At 38.6% G+C, this 16,906-nt stretch overlaps 1 long non-coding RNA gene across 1 annotated transcript in view; it reads left to right on the top strand.

Moving 5' to 3' along the window:
* The window catches only part of LOC119415863, a 29,973-nt gene extending 16,158 nt beyond the window's left edge, over window positions 1–13,815 (top strand). The window contains exons 2-3 of the long non-coding RNA XR_005187071.1: window positions 13,586–13,657; window positions 13,736–13,815. This is a non-coding gene — a long non-coding RNA (uncharacterized LOC119415863). The remainder of the gene's footprint in view (window positions 1–13,585; window positions 13,658–13,735) is intronic.
* The last annotated feature ends 3,091 nt before the right edge of the window (window positions 13,816–16,906 follow it).

The raw sequence follows: 16,906 nt of genomic DNA, 5'->3' as shown, positions 1-16,906 counted from the left end.
ATTTAGCATTTTATCAGCAACACTTACGTTTTTTCTTCATGCACCAAATTTCACAAGTCATTATAAGTGTTATACAACATCACTTTAAAATGCTATGTCTTAAATCATGTTAGTAGTTGTTAGAATTCATTATTATATATTTTCTGTTAGTATCTGTTAAAGAATAATTAAAAATAAGTAAAAAAAATAGTGTATTGCAACTCTGTTAGCACTTGTAAAAATCTTACCTGAGATAAAAAGATCTATAGATTTGATTTAATCTGCCTGTAACTCTGTCACTGAACATTTGAAGTGATTTTGAAGTAAAATATCTAGCAAAGTCTTTGCTCCTTATATCTTATACAATATTCCAGCTGACTTTATTATCCAAAACAACATCTAAAATTTTAGCTTATCTACATTACAAAAGAATCAATAGTCTTTACTTAAAATCATGAATTGTGTTATTCCTGATTATCAATATTTACTTGTATTCAGTCATCCATAACACTCTGATACCTCACTGGTTGTTCCATCTGTCCAGTTTAGGTTCTCAGTCTCTATCCGGAAACACCTGTGGAATAAAAAAAGGGGGGGGGGGGGGGGTACAACCATCTATCCATGCTGTAGTACTAATGGCGTTATAGTTAGCAGTTCTAAAAATCATTCACAGTAGTTATTTCAGTTCAGCACCGCTCCAGACGCCTGTGAAGGGTTAATGTTGTTCATAATATACAAATCACATAACTTAAATAATCGTCAAAGATAACCTTTGCTTAACCAATAATTTTTAAGGGACAGGCACCAGTGAAGTGAAAATTTTTCTTTTGAAAACATAAAATTACCAATTTCAGTCTCCATTTCTTTAATTTAACACTAAGACTCCATCTCAAACCTGTAGGGCAATTGTTGTGAGATAATTTCCAGCTCTCAGCATGACTCTTTCAAGACATTCTGTTAAATTCCATAGTTAATGTTGACTTGCATTACCGTTTAAAACAGTTCATAATTAATGTGTATCCATTTATCTGTTTGTCTATTTATTGAAGGTGAATCTTCACTGGGGTACATTATGACATAGTGTTTGTTTGAAAAGACGCTGTCCTTTTATCTCTGTAAAATATTAAGCACTCTGTGTATGTGTGTGTGTGTGTGTGTGTGTGTGTTTGAACGTGACTTCTATTTAACCAGGCAAATACTCCTTAGGTCACCAGGTGCCCCCACCAAAGCAGGCCTAACTTTGCAGATGAGGCCCATGCCCGAAAACCTAATATTCATTCAACCTTTAATATGCATGTTTTTGGTCTGTGGGAGGAAAACCAGAGTACCCAGAGAAAAACCCACGCATGCCCAGAGAGAACATGCAAACTCCACCCAGAGAAGTCCCCAGACCCAAACCTGGGACCCTCTTGCTGAGAAGCAACATCTCTACCAGTTATGCCACCGTGCTGCCCTGAGTGTGTTTGGGTGTCTTGAAAGGTGCATTCTGAATAAAATGATTAATAGTTTTAGATTTATTACTGTTTGTAAATATGTTATTATAAATGTTTATAATCTACTAATATATTTATCACAATATTCCCCAAATACTTTTACCCTGGTTGGTTTAATTTCACAAACGTGTTTGATTTCCCTCACTGATATAATTTACTTTCACCTGTAATAATGTCTAATATTGCAAGAAACTAAATACAAAAACAAGGTCAGATGACTCTGGTAGTCGTCCTGCTTATCTGGACGAAAGGCTCCAGTCAATCTGATCCAGACAAAACGACACTATAACCCACACACATGATACTATAGTATTTGAAAAACATATTTGCCCTTTCACCTCTACATCATTATCCTCAGAGAGAAGGTCTTTGTGTGTTCTTATTCGCACATCAAGGAGTGCGGAGATTGCTGTTTTCTGTCTGGGTTGCCAGTTTTGAACTTTACCTTTTGGTCTTGAAAAGTTAAGTTATATAAATTTATTTTAATATAAAAAGGTAACTTACCAATGTTCTGCTTGATGTATGACATTTTTCTCCACCTTTGGCTTTATAAGCCTGCGTACATTTTCTGTTATTAAGTGACCTTGTACTAGATGGCTGCTAAAGTTATCAGTTTTCAATCTTATACATCTGTAAAGTAACCCATATCAGTTATACATTAACAAGCATACACTATCATTCATACAGCAGACAATAACTCACACTCCAACATCATTCATGCAACAAATATATATGGCATTTACAATGTTATATTTGCCTATTCCTGCCTAACTAAAGTTCTTGTATGTCCCTCAACTTATAAAAACATATTTCCATCACTGTGTATTCTAAAAAGCTATCTATCCCTGTCTTTAACCATAACTCCATATGAACAAAGTCCATGCTCAATAATCCAGGTATACAATCCAACATTTTTCAGTCAGGTCATCTGGACAGTTTTTTTTTATTTTGTGCTGAAACGTTTCACCTTCGAAGGCTTCATCAGTCAAGGAAACACACAGCAAAACTGATTCTTTCCCCAACAGCTTACTCCAAAGTGGAACAAACCAGTTCTGCTTGTGATAAGGTGGTCTCTTTGGTATGCCCCTCCTCCATTGCCGGCCCTCTTCCTTGTTGACAATCATGTCAAACTGGTTTACCAGTTAGGTCCGGTTAGCAAGTTGCTAACATTTCCGGTCTGCTCCCACGCGCGCCCAGGCGAAAAAACGTCACGTATATAAACTTTTACATCCAATAAATACATTCACAAAATCACGTATTATACTGTAACGTTCTACTGCCTTTCAGTTCACTAAACTGCAAGCACAAAAACCGAAATCCGGACATAATGATTGTCCTTAAAAGACGCGCAGAAATTCGACTTAACAGGCTTTCTTCTTACCTCATAGATGATAAATAGCCGTCTTTGTCTGTGCAGAATCGGTCACTTGCTGCTATATCACCATTAAAGAATAAGAAATGAGCTACCACTTCTAAAGACGGGAGATCGGCATTTCAGGCACCAAGCTGTTACAAACAAGAGCTGGCTGCAGGGCACCGGACTTGGAAACCCGCCTCAAGCCCATGTCATTCCCCCGGCTTGAACCTCCCTCAGAAGCGGAAACTCACACTATCAATAAATCAAGGAGATGTGAATTAAGGTTTATCAATTATATTAAATAAAGGCAGGAAAAGGTTATAGGTCATCTGGACAGTTTCTTTTTTTTGTGCTGAAACGTTTTGCCTTTGGTCCGGAAGGCTTTAACAGTTAAGGAAACGCACAACAAAACTGATTCTTCCCCCAACAGCTTACTAAAAAGTGGAACTGTGAAATGTCTACCATATTATGTACCTCAGGAGTTTACGGCAGTGTTTATCATTGCTGTCAATATAACCCCAGATGCTAATGCTAAAAATGCTCTGCAGGAGCTGCATGATAACATCAGCTCATTGCAAAACAAGTATCTAAAGGCTTTATATGTGGTGGCCGGTGATTTTAATCACGTAATCCTGAAAGACAATCTGCCAAGATTTTATCAGCATGTGACCATTCCAACACGGTGAAATAACGCACTTGACCGTGTTTACACAACATACGAGACACATACAAAGCCTTACCACGCCCCCATGTCGGCTGCTCTGATCACATCTCCATACTACTGGCCCCTGTTTACCTCCCCCCACTGAGACGTTCCACGCAAAAGACCATCAGGGGGTTGGTCAGCGACTGTGACTCTGTACTGCAGGACTACTTTGCATGTACAGAATGGCAGATCTCCAGGGAGGCTGCAGTAAATGAGCGGGAGCTGGATCTGGAAGAATACACATGGTAAATGGACTGTACTTACAGCATATAGTACCTTTTTTTATTATCGAGATACTCAAAGCGCTTTAGACTACATCTCCTAATGCATGATCAATAATCCAGGTAGAAAAATCTAAAAAAATTAAGTCTGGTACTCTGGACGTTCAAAAAACGAAAACAAAAAAACATGTAGAAACATTTTGTCTTTCATCCGAAAAACTTCTTCAGTCTGAGGAGCTGTATTCAGCTCAGTCTTATAAATAGCACCTTCTCATAGTGGATCAACCAGTTTGCTGCTGACAGCCAAAACTAGCTGTTCACATGATTAAGGAGGACCATCAGCCTAAAAATGGATCACTAGCACACTGATGGCTGTTTACTATTCACAGGGGGTTGAGTGATACTAGCATGAACAGCGTTTTAAGAGGGGGACAGTTGAACACGGAGGCCTCCACCCCTGTTTAATGATGGACGATTTATTTTCACAAAGATGGCTTCCTTTACTCCTCTCTCAAACTATTGTTCTTCTCTATCCAGGATGTGAACATCTTCATCCCTGAACGAGTGACCGCTGGCCTGGAGATGAGTGTAGACCGCAGAATCCTGGCCTGTAGATGTTGCTTTTCTGTGCTGGGCCATCCTTTTGGCCAGTGGCTGTTTAGTTTCCCCAATGTAAGACTGATCACAGCCCTCCTGAAAAACATCATCATTCTCCCAGCAGACAATGGAAGGTGCACAGTGATTTTGAACCAGAAAAACTATCATGAGAAAGTTATGACACTCCTTAGTGACTTTCCCACTTATGAACCGCTGAAAAGAGATCCACGAAGTGGTTACAAGAAGAAGTTGATAGATTGCCTGAAATTTATTTAGCAGGACAAGGCTATTGACCGTATTCTGTACCACAGACTGCACCCAGGGGAGGCCACGCCTAGTCTGTATGGTTTACCTAAAATTCACAAACAAGGTGTACCTTTAAGACCTATTGTTAGCATGATTAACTCTGTCACTTACAATGTTTCCAAATATCTGGCGTCTGTACTCATCCCTTTAGTTGGCAGCTCAGAACACCACATACAGAACACCATGGACTTTGTGGATAAGGTGAGGGATGTCATCATGGAGACTGATGAAACAATGGTCTCTTTTGTAGATGAACAGATGCTGAGATATATTCATACAGTTAAAACGGGTTCTTTCATTTTTCTGGACTGTGTAACATACGTGCGTTGAATGTAATAAAAATGTGGACGTGAGACGTTAATTATCTTTGACTCACCAAGCGAGTGGGTCATTTATTAACAGAATCAAGTTTAACACATCACACATTTACATTAATTGGCAAGAATTGGAAAATAACGACATAATTAATCAGCTTTACAACCAGGAAAACCATACGGCCATGATTTTCCGTTGCTTCACCACAGACATTTCTGAAAACATCTGGATTAATTTTCTAGCAGAAAGGAGAGTTTAAAGATGGAAAGTGAAGTTTGTCTACAGAGAGATGTGTGAGGGAATTTGTCTGTTTTAACCAGAACAGCACGCTCCTTCTTTTCCAGCTTGGGCCAACGGTACGCTTGGTCGAAATAGAACTTTTACCTTGCAGATGATAGCTTCAGCATCGGTGTAGAGCTCTCCTTTCAACTCTTTCAGCGTCTCCGTGAGGACAGCTCGAACCTCGAGAGTTGTGTGAGGTTATCCAAACAGAAGTTATAATTCCCAAAATCGTCTCTGGATCAGCTTGATTCTAATTCAGCAGCATCCTGAATGCCCGCGTTCTGCATTCAGGAACTCCCAAACTCTCTGCATTCTGAATTCCAAAAACTCCTCTCCTTGAACTAGGAAGTGCCAACCTTTTAAGAAGGGTCACTTCCGGTTCATTTGAGAGCTTTTTGATTGGTCGATGGACCAAAGCAGAGGTGTGGTTTGTGATGTAAGGTGTTATTAAAAGTCAAGGAAAAGATTCAGATTGTTTAAGAACAGACAGAAAGATATCATGGAAAAACCAGACTTCGTGGCGTCTCCTCTCCCAGTATCTCGCTGTAAAAGTTAAACATGACATTTCTTTTCAGTAAACTTTCAGTTGACCGAAACTCGAATTTTGACACACTTACAAATTTGCTCACTTCAAAGCAGACGATCAAGAAATTGAATCATTACTCTGTAACGTACTCTAACTTGATTTCACTTTGAATTGAGGATTAAAAATCATTACTACTGTTTAAGTAAATAAACATGAGTAGTTCACTTCAACATGTAAACATTGTTTGAACTAACACAATTTGATTATCAAAACATTTGTAAAATAGTAATGATCATAGAGAATTGTCTTTTTCCACTTGATTAATTCAAGAAAGAAAGTCTCAGGATCGATCAACCTGTATTTCTGGATGCAAATCAATGAAATGACAGTTTCTGACCATATGATCCTAAGGTCAAGTTTTGACATCAGGTCAAGTTCACTACAGTCCCCCCTTTGGAAATCATCGCCTGTCCATGGGGATGAATTCCAAACATGAACTTACGCCTTCGAATGTCCTTGAGCTTGATGTAATCCAGCAAGGAAACAAGAGTCAAAAGTAATCCAGCAAGGAAAACAAAAGTCAAAAGTAATCCAGGAAGGAAAACAAAGTCAAAGGTAATTCCACAATGTTCTTGGTAATTCCATTGTGTTGATTATAATTCCATAATGTTGTTGGTAATTCCATTGTAGCAATGCTTTAACCCCTTGGAAACAGAGTCTGTAATCCATTGGAAAAGTCGTATAATCCACAACGGTAAATCCACAACGATTGGAAGTGTTGATTGATCAGCATACAGAGGGGTTCCCTTGGATTGAACTGAAGATGCGGCCACTGGATGAAAAGTGGAGACCAACATCAGGATTGCAGGTCTCCTCCAGCGACGGTCGTCTCTGGGTGGATGTCCAGCCTGTGCCGTTCTGGTTCAAATGTGTCATGCAATTATGTGGTTTAAGGTGGGCTTATGAAGGGGATTTTACATAAGGCCTTAAACTATATGCACCTGGTGTGTTAGCTATTATGGTTGGGAACAGCTACAACTACCAGTTAAGGGGTGGAACATGCTGAAAAGGGTAACTACAGGGGTTTATACCTATAGAAAAGGGGTCCAAACTATTTTTCCATTTCTAACTTGGTTTAAGTTAGCTTTACATGGTAAAATATAGTTTGGTTCAATTGTCTGTTGTCTTTTAGACGAACGACTTGAGATTGGGTGTTTGGTTTCCCCATAAATGTTTTGGAAGTCTATGGCGAGACTCATCAAAAAGAATTAGCTATCCCCCCAAATAGAATTGTTCGAGTAGGTTCGGCTTAAGCGTTGTGAGATCAATGTAGATTATGGTACTTAAGGTAGCAATAATATACATTGACTCCGCAAAGATTGCAATTTAATGAATGAACTGCATGTTGGCATGGTTAAAGGCCTCTTAGTCTCTAACTTAACTACACAACAAAATTCATTCTTGCCTGGGGTGTTCAAAAACAATACCAAAAACCAATTAAACGATGTCTCAACATCGACAAAAACAGTGACTAAGCAACCAGTAAAACAACGTTTCAACATTGACAAAAGCAGTGATTAAGCAACTAGGAAACGACGTTTCGGTGCGCCACTCACTCTGAATGTCAGATTTGCTCACGTTATCGCGTCTGGTAGCATTATCCTAACTGGCGTCACCCCCCTTCGGTCATGGGAGACCGCGAACATGGGTGAGGACGTCGCTCCATGAGCTAAAGTTAGGCTGTCCTTGAGTAGTTTTAACTGTTTGCGCAGCTGAAAGAGGACTTTTAGGTCTGGATTGGAATCCAGTTTACCTTTCGATGGGGTGTATTTGTCTGGGTCAGTCAGATACAGTATCATCGAGTTAATTGCAGGATCGTCCAACTTCTGAAGTTGGATGATGTCTGGGTCAGTTGAAAATGACTTTTCATATTTTAAAAGAACTTGGCGAAGTTTGTCTCTTTCTTCATCAGATGTCAGAGTGTCAGCTTGAGCGACCACCTGTTCAATCTGTGATGAGACTGATGAGGGTTCTTGCTCCTTGTGGAGCTCCAACGAATCCTTTTCTGAGTCGTCGGACCTGTCTATGGGTAAGACACCATAGGTTTGTGGTCCTTGGTCGACGTCATTGGTTGAGAAAAGAGCTATGGCCTGTAATGGTTTCGTGAAACATACTGGCCCAGTGTCTTGACTCGGTACCAGATTATCTGGGAGTCCTCCCAGAACTGGAATGCCTAGTTCAAAATCATGAAAGTCAGGTTCTGAGTGTTCCGCTTGCAATGACTCGTCATCGTTTGTGTGTGAGTTTATCCCCCCCTTCGTCCGATGAGGGGTTCTTGGAGGCAACAACAGCAATGTCTTGATGTGTTTCACCGACATCTGTAATGTTGTCATTCGCGCCTTCAGATTTAGTAGCGATAACATCACTACATTGTGCTCCTGGTTGGATTCCCATTTCAGCGTGTATCAAAGTGTCTAAAAACCTTTGTATTTCCTCTGTCTCTTCCGAGCTCAGAGGTGTAGGGCCTTGTTCCTGGGACTTTTGTGATTTTATCGCCTCGGTTCGTTTCGTCCGAGGTGGGGGAGGGTTAGGTACGTCTTTTGGGGGTTCCTCTTCGGATTTCCCCTGATAATATGGGTCCTCTTGGATCCCATATCTTTGCGTCCTACGCATGTCCCATGTACAACAATCATGTTCATCCTCTGAAAGAGGAGCCTTTTTATCCCAGCGTGCACCTTCATTACGTGGTTTGTTAGTTTGAAAATACTGCTTTTTCTCGCCTGTTTTAGGAGGAGTTGGCGACACGCGCCTTCCTTCCATTTCTGGGGAGTGGGGTTTAACCTTTATACCAGGAAACACCTCTATGGGCGTCTTAACATGAGAACATGCCTCGAACACATTCACTGCACACTGTTGCACGTTCTGTGGAGGAGACCTGTTCAGGTCTGTTCCTACCACTTTAGGTGAGGGTGGTTGGATGAGTCTAAAAGCACCAGGTGAGTAAAAGATCTTTGGAGGTTTTGGTGTATTATCCCGACACTGTTTAAGGTCTTCTCTGGATTCCATACCACCTCGCCCCTCGTCATTACTTTTATTTGTTGCTGCTCTTAGTTTCTCCTCACATGTTTTTAAACGTTCCTGGGATGTTTGGTAATCACTTTGTAAACGCTTATATAGCCCCAGTAATGCTTTTTTATCCACTCTGAGTTCTTCCAGATCTTTTTTAAGCACATCTATTTCACTTTTGCAGCGGGAAACTTGTGACATTTTCTCGTCGTGATCCCGTCTTAATGCAAAGTATTCACTGGACAACAGCTCTTTAGCATCCCTGGCTTCAGATAGTGATGCATTAAGTAACTATATTTTGCTATTCAGCGAATCAATTTCTGCATTTGCATTTTGCTGTAAGTGAAACATCTGTTCATAATGTTTTAAGAGGACCTCGTTTTCGCTCTCAAATTGAAGGAAGTGTTCTTCAATTTTCTGAACCACCTCTTTTTCACTGTCTAACCTTATTGCAAGGTAATCAGCTTTCTCAACAACTGTATAGAATGATTCTTTCAGCAAAATTGCAATTTTAGCCAGCTTTTCATAGTTTGACCTTTTAATTTCTGTAGAGGTAACACTCTCTGCAACCTCCATCAGATTGTCCAATAACTCTTTTGGGTTCATGCTGTCCGCCTGTTTGCCATATGGATGTAAGGATGCTGTCAGCAGCTTCAACGCATATTCTAAACAGCCCTTCATCCCATAAGGATCAAAATCTTTTTCTAACACACCTGTCATGGTTATTCACTGTTCAGCACTTATCTGTGTAAAACAATTGCCAGCTTCAGATATTTTTACAGGTAAATAATTGTATTCAAATGTCAATGAGTTTCACACTATTCTAGCTTTGGGTTTACACAAAAGTACTGTTATAAGTCACTTATTCAAATGTGGGTACCTATTTGTAGGTTTTACCCCAATTCATGAATATTTAAGTAAATGCTTCTATGCAGTGTTACTCTTTATGTGCTTATTTCTTAACAGATACTAGATTACCAAGCTCTTTTTTAGTGTATTTTACTCTAAAGCACTGAATTTTTATAAACCTGCAATTTTTCTTTTTAGTCTCACAGCAACATTAGTTTAAAACGTTTTTTAAACCGTTTACTTCCAGAAATTCGCTATTTTAAACAGTTACTCATCAACCCAGGTGGGTGAAAAGAGAAAAGAAAATTGATGATGTGTCAGGATTAATCAGTCTTTCTTCAGAAAAACTGTTATTACTCCTGTTCTCCTGCCAATATCTTCTATTTAAAATTAAATAGGAAGATGTAGTTTTTAGGTGGTAACTTAAACAGAAAAGTTTATTTTTCCTGATAAGTTTACTCTTATTTAGTGATCTAGCAATTAAACGTGTATTATCTTTCCAGCAAATGAGTAAACTTTTATCTCTGTGAATATCTGTGACTGTGTCTACCAAAAGTTCTCATTTTTTCATTTTGCACCTGCACACTTTTGATGTCACATCACTCTTTACGTGCATTCCTGTTGAGGATGCAGTAGAGGTGGTCAGTTTAAGATTAAAATCAGACACCACTCTGAGCAGCAGGACCACGCTTTCCACAGAACAACTGTGTCAACTCTTGAAACTGTGCCTGCAGTCAACCTACTTCACATATGGGGAGCAATATTATAGGCAGAAACCTGGGTGTGCTATGGGGTCTCCAGTTTCTCCTATTGTTGCCAACCTGTACATGGAGGAGGTAGAAAAGAGAGCCTTGATGTCCTTTTCAGGGACACCACCAAGTCATTGGTTCAGGTATGTTGATGACACCTGGGTTAAAATTAAATCTCAGGAAGTCCAACATTTTACTGACCACATCAACTCTGTGGATAAATACATCAAGTTCACACGAGAAGATGTAAAAAATGGCAGGTTGGCTTTCGTGGACTGTGAGGTCTCAGTTTCTGATAGAGGACATTTGCAAACTGAGGTGAACCGCAATCCCACCCACACAGACCAGTATTTGTAGTTTGACTCTCATCACCCTCTGGTGCACAAGTTAGGAGTCATTAGGACTCTGTACCACAGAGCAGACAGTGTCCCCACTAACTCAGGAGCCAGGCAGAAGGAGAAATCCCACACAAGACAGACTCTGGAGCAATGTGGATATCCTAACTGGGCCTTTCTGAAAGCAGAGAAGAAACCCAAACAGGACTCCAGCCAGCCATCAGATGAAAATGAGGAACTCAGACCCAGACCAGTAGTCATTCCATATGTTGCGGGAGTTTCAGAGAAACTGAGATGTTTATTTTCTAAACATAACGTCCCAGTGGCTTTTAAACCCCAAAATGCATTATGGCAAAGACTGGTTCATCCCAAAGATCCAGTCCCCCGGCACAAACAGAGTAATATTGTGTATGCTGTTCAGTGTCAGGAGGGCTGTGTTCAGTCTTACCTCGGGGAAACTAAATAGCCACTAGCCAAAAGGATGGCCCAGCACAGAAGAGCAACATCATCAGACCAGGACTCTGCGGTCTACACTCATCTCCAGGCCAGTGGTCACTCATTCAGGTATGAAAATATTCACATCCTTGATAGACAGGAACAATGGTTTGAGAGAGGAGTAAAGGAGGCCATCTTTGTGAAAAGAAACCATCCATCATTAAACAGGGGTGGAGGTCTCCGGGTTCAACTGTCCCCCTCTTACAATGGTATTATTGCTAGTATCACTCAGCCCCCTGTGAATAGCAAGCAACCATCAGGGTGCTAAATCCATTGTTAAGCTGATGGTCCTCCTTAATCATGTGAACAGCTAGTTTTGGCTGTCAACACCATAGCAAACTATTAGAAGGTGTTATTTATAAGACTGAGCTGAATACAACTCGTCAGACTGAAGAAGCCTTTTGAATGAAAGACGAAACATTTCTAAATATTTTTGTTTTTTTGAACATCCAGAGGACCTGACTTAACTTTTTAAAATAATAATAATAATAATAATAATACATTTTATTTATATAGCGCTTTTCTAAATACTCAAAGACACCTTAAACGAGTAAAAAATAAATAAATAAATAAAATCAACAATGCATAACACATAGAAACAGAGTAAAACATTAAAAAGGGCAAATTTAAACATTAAAAGCTATTTTAAACAGGAGGGTTTTGAGTTCTTTCTTAAAAGTGGAGAGATCGAAGAAGGCACAAAGCTGTTGGGGCTGTGAGTTCCAGAGGTTGGGGGTAGCGATGGAGAAGGCTCTGTCTCCCCAGGTTCGGAGCTTGGTCCTACAGGGGAGAGACAGAAGTTTTGGCATTGGAGGAGCTGAGGGAACGAGAAGGAGTGTAATAATGGAGTAGGTCGGTCAGGTAAGGAGAGGCCAGATTATGGAGGGCTTTGAATGTGATGAGGAGGATCTTGAAATGGATGTGCTGAGTGATGGGGAGCCAGTGGAGTTTCTGCAGGACAGGAGTGATATGTTCACGGGAGCAGGTGTGGGTGAGAAGGAGGGCAGCAGAGTTTTGAATATATTGCAGTTTGTTGAGTTTTGGATGGTGTACCATACTAAATGCTATTCCAATAGTCAATTATGGATGTGACAAAGGCATGGATTAGGATTTCAGCAGTGGAGAAAGTGAGTGATGGGTGGAGTCGTGCTATGTTTTTGAGATGGAAGAATGCAGTCCAAGTTATCTGTTTGACATGTGATTCAAATGAAAGAGTGAAGACGAGAAGAATACCAAAATTACGAATGAGGGGTGATGGAGTGAGAAGGATGTTATCAAAGTTGAGGCAGAAGTTTTGAGTGGACTTGGTAACACTGTTTGGACCAATGACGAGTATTTCAGTTTTGTCAGTATTTAATTTGAGAAAAATGTGCCTTATCCAGATTTTGATGTCAGTTAAGCAAGTTTTTAGAGCTTTACACTACAATTTGTGCCCTCAATTACCCATTCATACAGCACTCTACTAGATCTCTACAAAGCTAATTGAACAAATCATTCTAAAGATACTAATCAGCATTTTAGATCACATTCATACACAGATGGGACACACATCGGAAGCAATGAGGGATTCAGTGTTCTACCCAGGGACACTTCAGAATGTGACTGCTGGTGGAATTGAACTCCCAACTCTTGCATTGGAGGATGACTGCTCTAACCACTCAGCCACAGCTACCCTCACTCATCTGCTGTCCTTTGATTATTCAGCAAATGTGTCGATGTCACCACCACAAGGACTGTGAAGTGCTATCTGAAACAGTAACCCTGGCTGAATGCAGAGGTCCATAACCTGTTGAAAGCCAGGGATACTGCCTTCAGGCCTGGCAACTCACAGGAACTGGGGAGGACAAGGAAAGAGCAGCTGCTGGTATAGAGAGGGCCAAAGCAATGTACAGTATGCACAGAGGATCCAGGGACATTTCTCCTCACAAGACACACGGAGCATGTGGAGGGGCATTAAGTGCATGACAGACTATAAAAGCAGAGGTGCACAATGCCCTAAGGACCCATCACTGCCTTATGCTCTCAACAGGTTATATGCATACTTTGAAGACATGAACAGACAACCCAGCACCAGAGAACAATAGACAATCATATAAAAGGATGGTTATATAAAAGGTCATATAAAAGTGATTGATCCACTATGAGAAGGTGCTATTTATAAGACTGAGTTCGTTGTGGCTTCTCGTTCTGATGAAGTCTTTTGGATGAAAGATGAAACATTTCAACAAAAATAAACTGTCCAGAGGACCTGACCTAACTTTTTTGGGTTAGTTTGAAGATAACCTTTTTCTTACGTGTTTGTTTTGTAGATGGAGCCAGAGAGGAGGGAGAGAACAAGGTCCTACGTTTCCACAGTGGTCCGTGAAGGTGGTCCAGAGAAGGTGAGTGGTGTTGGAGAGAGGAACAGGCTGGTGGTGCTCGGTAGTTTATTGATCCAGGTTGATGTTTGGTAATTGTAGCTAGGAACAAGATGATGCCAGGGCGATGTCACAAGGGACGAGGAGGTCTTGGAAGACTCGAGGAAGCAGAACTTTGAAGTCACTGGAGAAAATTACAAAAGGTTAGTCAAACTGTTTGGAAACAAGTTTACCGGCTGTCCATTATTTACCATATGGTTTCATAATGTTCCAGCATTGAAAGAATGTCTAGCAGGAGCTTAAATAGTCTGCAGAGCAGTCTTCCAGATCAGGGGCAGGTGTGGAGATGGATGGTTACAATGAGTGGCAGATGTGGAGAAAGTGATTGTGGCTGGAAACCTATGAATCACACACATACAAGCAAATGTCTCCAAGACTTTCAATATACTTTGTACTGTATCTGAGCTCAGACTTCTTATCAAAGCTAGAAGTAATGGGTCTTTTTTTGTCTTATTTTCCAAAACAGAAGATTACTACAGACACATAAGCACTGTCAATTATAGTCCAATACTGTTTTCTTTATGTACTATATAGTGATAGTGTAATTCATTTCATTTCATTTCATTTCATTTATTTTATTCATTTCAAATTAAAACACAGGAAAAAACAATTTACAATCCATATGGATAAAAAAAGACAGAAAAGAAAATTTAAAATGAAAGGAAGCAGAAGAAGAAAAAATCTTATAATAACTGCCCCTTCTTAGACAAAAAATCAATACAAACAATCAATTAAAGCAATAGTCATTCATGAAAACAATTTTTCAACAACTAAACAATCAATGCAATTCATGCATTAGTCAACCATGAAACAAATAATCAACTTATAGTAATATAATGATTTTAAAAACATTTTATATTAACCAAATTACATATATCTTTGCAACATTATACTCTTAATTTTTTTCTTGAATACAGACATTGACTGAGCTGTTTTAACATCAGTTTCCAAACTATTCCATAGTCCTATTCCATGTATCAACGTTGACCGACCCTTTAAACTAGTTCTATATTTAGGTTTAACAAAAATATCAGTGCCCTTTAGATTATAACAACTTTTTCTTTTTACAAAAAGCACTTGAATATTTGAGGGCAGTGTATAATGACGTGCTTTATACATTAACAAAAGAATATTATATTCCACCAAATCATAAAACCCCAGCAACTTCATTTTACAAAATAATACACTAGTAGGATGATAGTAATGAGTTTTCGTTATAATTCTTAAGGCTCTTTTCTGCAAGATTAAAATAGACCTAGTAGTCGTTTTGCATGCTATGCCCCAAACATCAACACAGTATATTAAATGTGGTATTATAATTGTATTGTACAGCAAATACAAAGCTTTCTCATTCAATAAATCCTTTACTCTATATAGTACAGCTGTGGATTTGGATAATTTACTTTTTACAAGATTTATGTGCTGTTTCCAAGACAATCTGTCATCAATAACCACACCCAAAAACTTTGTTTCACTCACTCGACATATTTCAATATCATCGATTTTGAAAGGAACATCAGTAGTTGTCACTCTATTACCAAAAATCATATAATTTGTTTTATTAATATTCAATGATAACTTGTTTAAATTAAACCAAGTTTGTATTTTGACAAACTCCCTCTTAATTAACTCTAACATTTGTTCCAAATCAGTACCGGAATAAAAGAAAGTGGTGTCATCTGCGAAAAGAACACATTTTAGGATACTGGATACATCAATTAAGTCATTAATATATAAAATAAACAGCTTAGGACCAAGTACAGAGCCTTGAGGTACTCCACATGAAACATCACAGAGGCATGATCTTATATCATCTATCTGTACAAATTGTTTTCTGTCCTGCAAATAACTGCAGATCCAATGAAAAGCTGGTCCTCTTATACCATATTTATCCAATTTATCAAGAAGTAAGGTGTGGTCAATTGTATCAAATGCCTTTTTTAAATCAACAAAAACACTCACACAATATTTTTGTTGATCCACAGCTGTAGTAATGTGTTCTATCAACTCCATCAGAGCCATTGAAGTCGAGTTATTTGATCTGAACCCATATTGACTATTACTCAATATATTATGTTTTTCTAAAAAGAGGTCAAATCTGATTACAAATAATTTTTCCAAGATTTTCGAAAATTGAGGCAGCAAAGAAATGGGTCTGTAGTTGTTAAATTGACATTTGCTGCCATTCTTAAAAAGAGGGACTACCTTGGCTATTTTCATTCTGTTAGGAAATGTTTCTGTTGAAAATGACAAGTTACAAATATATGTAAATGGTTCAATTACACAACTCATTATTTCCTTCACAACCGTCATATCCATGTCTTCACAATCCCTTGATTTTTTATCAGCACATTTATTTACTACCATCATTATTTCTTCTTTGTCAGTTCCCTTTAGAAGCATACTATTTACACGACTATTTATTAAATAACTCACATTTGCATCAACATTTGGTATTGTTGCAGCGAGGTTTGACCCGACATTCACAAAATAATTGTTGAATCCATTTACAATTTCATTTTCATCGTGGATTTCCACGTTATTTTCAACAAAATATTTTGAAATACCATTTCCAACCTTATTTTTATTAAGAACAGAATTTAATACTTGCCATGTTGCCCTCATATTTCCACTACTTTTGTTTAATAATTTGCTGTAATATTCCCTCTTTTGTTTTCGTATAATCCCTACTAATTTGTTTTTGTACTTTTTATATTTGGTTTCTGTATCATGCGTTCTAGATTTAAGGAAACATGAATAGAGATTATTCTTTTTTTTACATGCATTTCTCAGTCCGTTTGTCATCCATGGTGGATCGACCTTATTTTTTATTTGTTTATTATTTATTTGCACACAATTTTTTTTGTACAGAACTTCTAGTATATTCATGAATTTTTCATAAGATATATTTACGTCGTCTACATAGACATCTTCCCAATTTTGTTGCTTAAGGTCATTTTTAAATTTATCTAAAGCTCTTTTGGATGTATTTATTGATCTTTTGTTTATTTTAATAGTTTTCTCACAAATATCATCATTGTTATAAGTTATAAAAATTGGTAAATGATCACTTATATCGGACATTAAGATACCACTTTTCACATCCCCATATATGACATTTGTAAAGAAATTATCAATTATTGTAGCACTATGGGATGTGATTCTAGTAGGATTTGTTATTAACGGAAAAAAACATATACCACTCATTGAATC

Source organism: Nematolebias whitei, chromosome 10 (genome assembly GCF_014905685.2).
Source record: "Nematolebias whitei isolate Nwh7 chromosome 10, NemWhi1, whole genome shotgun sequence".
Lineage (NCBI taxonomy): Eukaryota > Metazoa > Chordata > Actinopteri > Cyprinodontiformes > Rivulidae > Nematolebias > Nematolebias whitei.
Note: the sequence above shows the minus strand (reverse complement) of the source record. Positions and strands in the feature narration are given on the sequence as shown.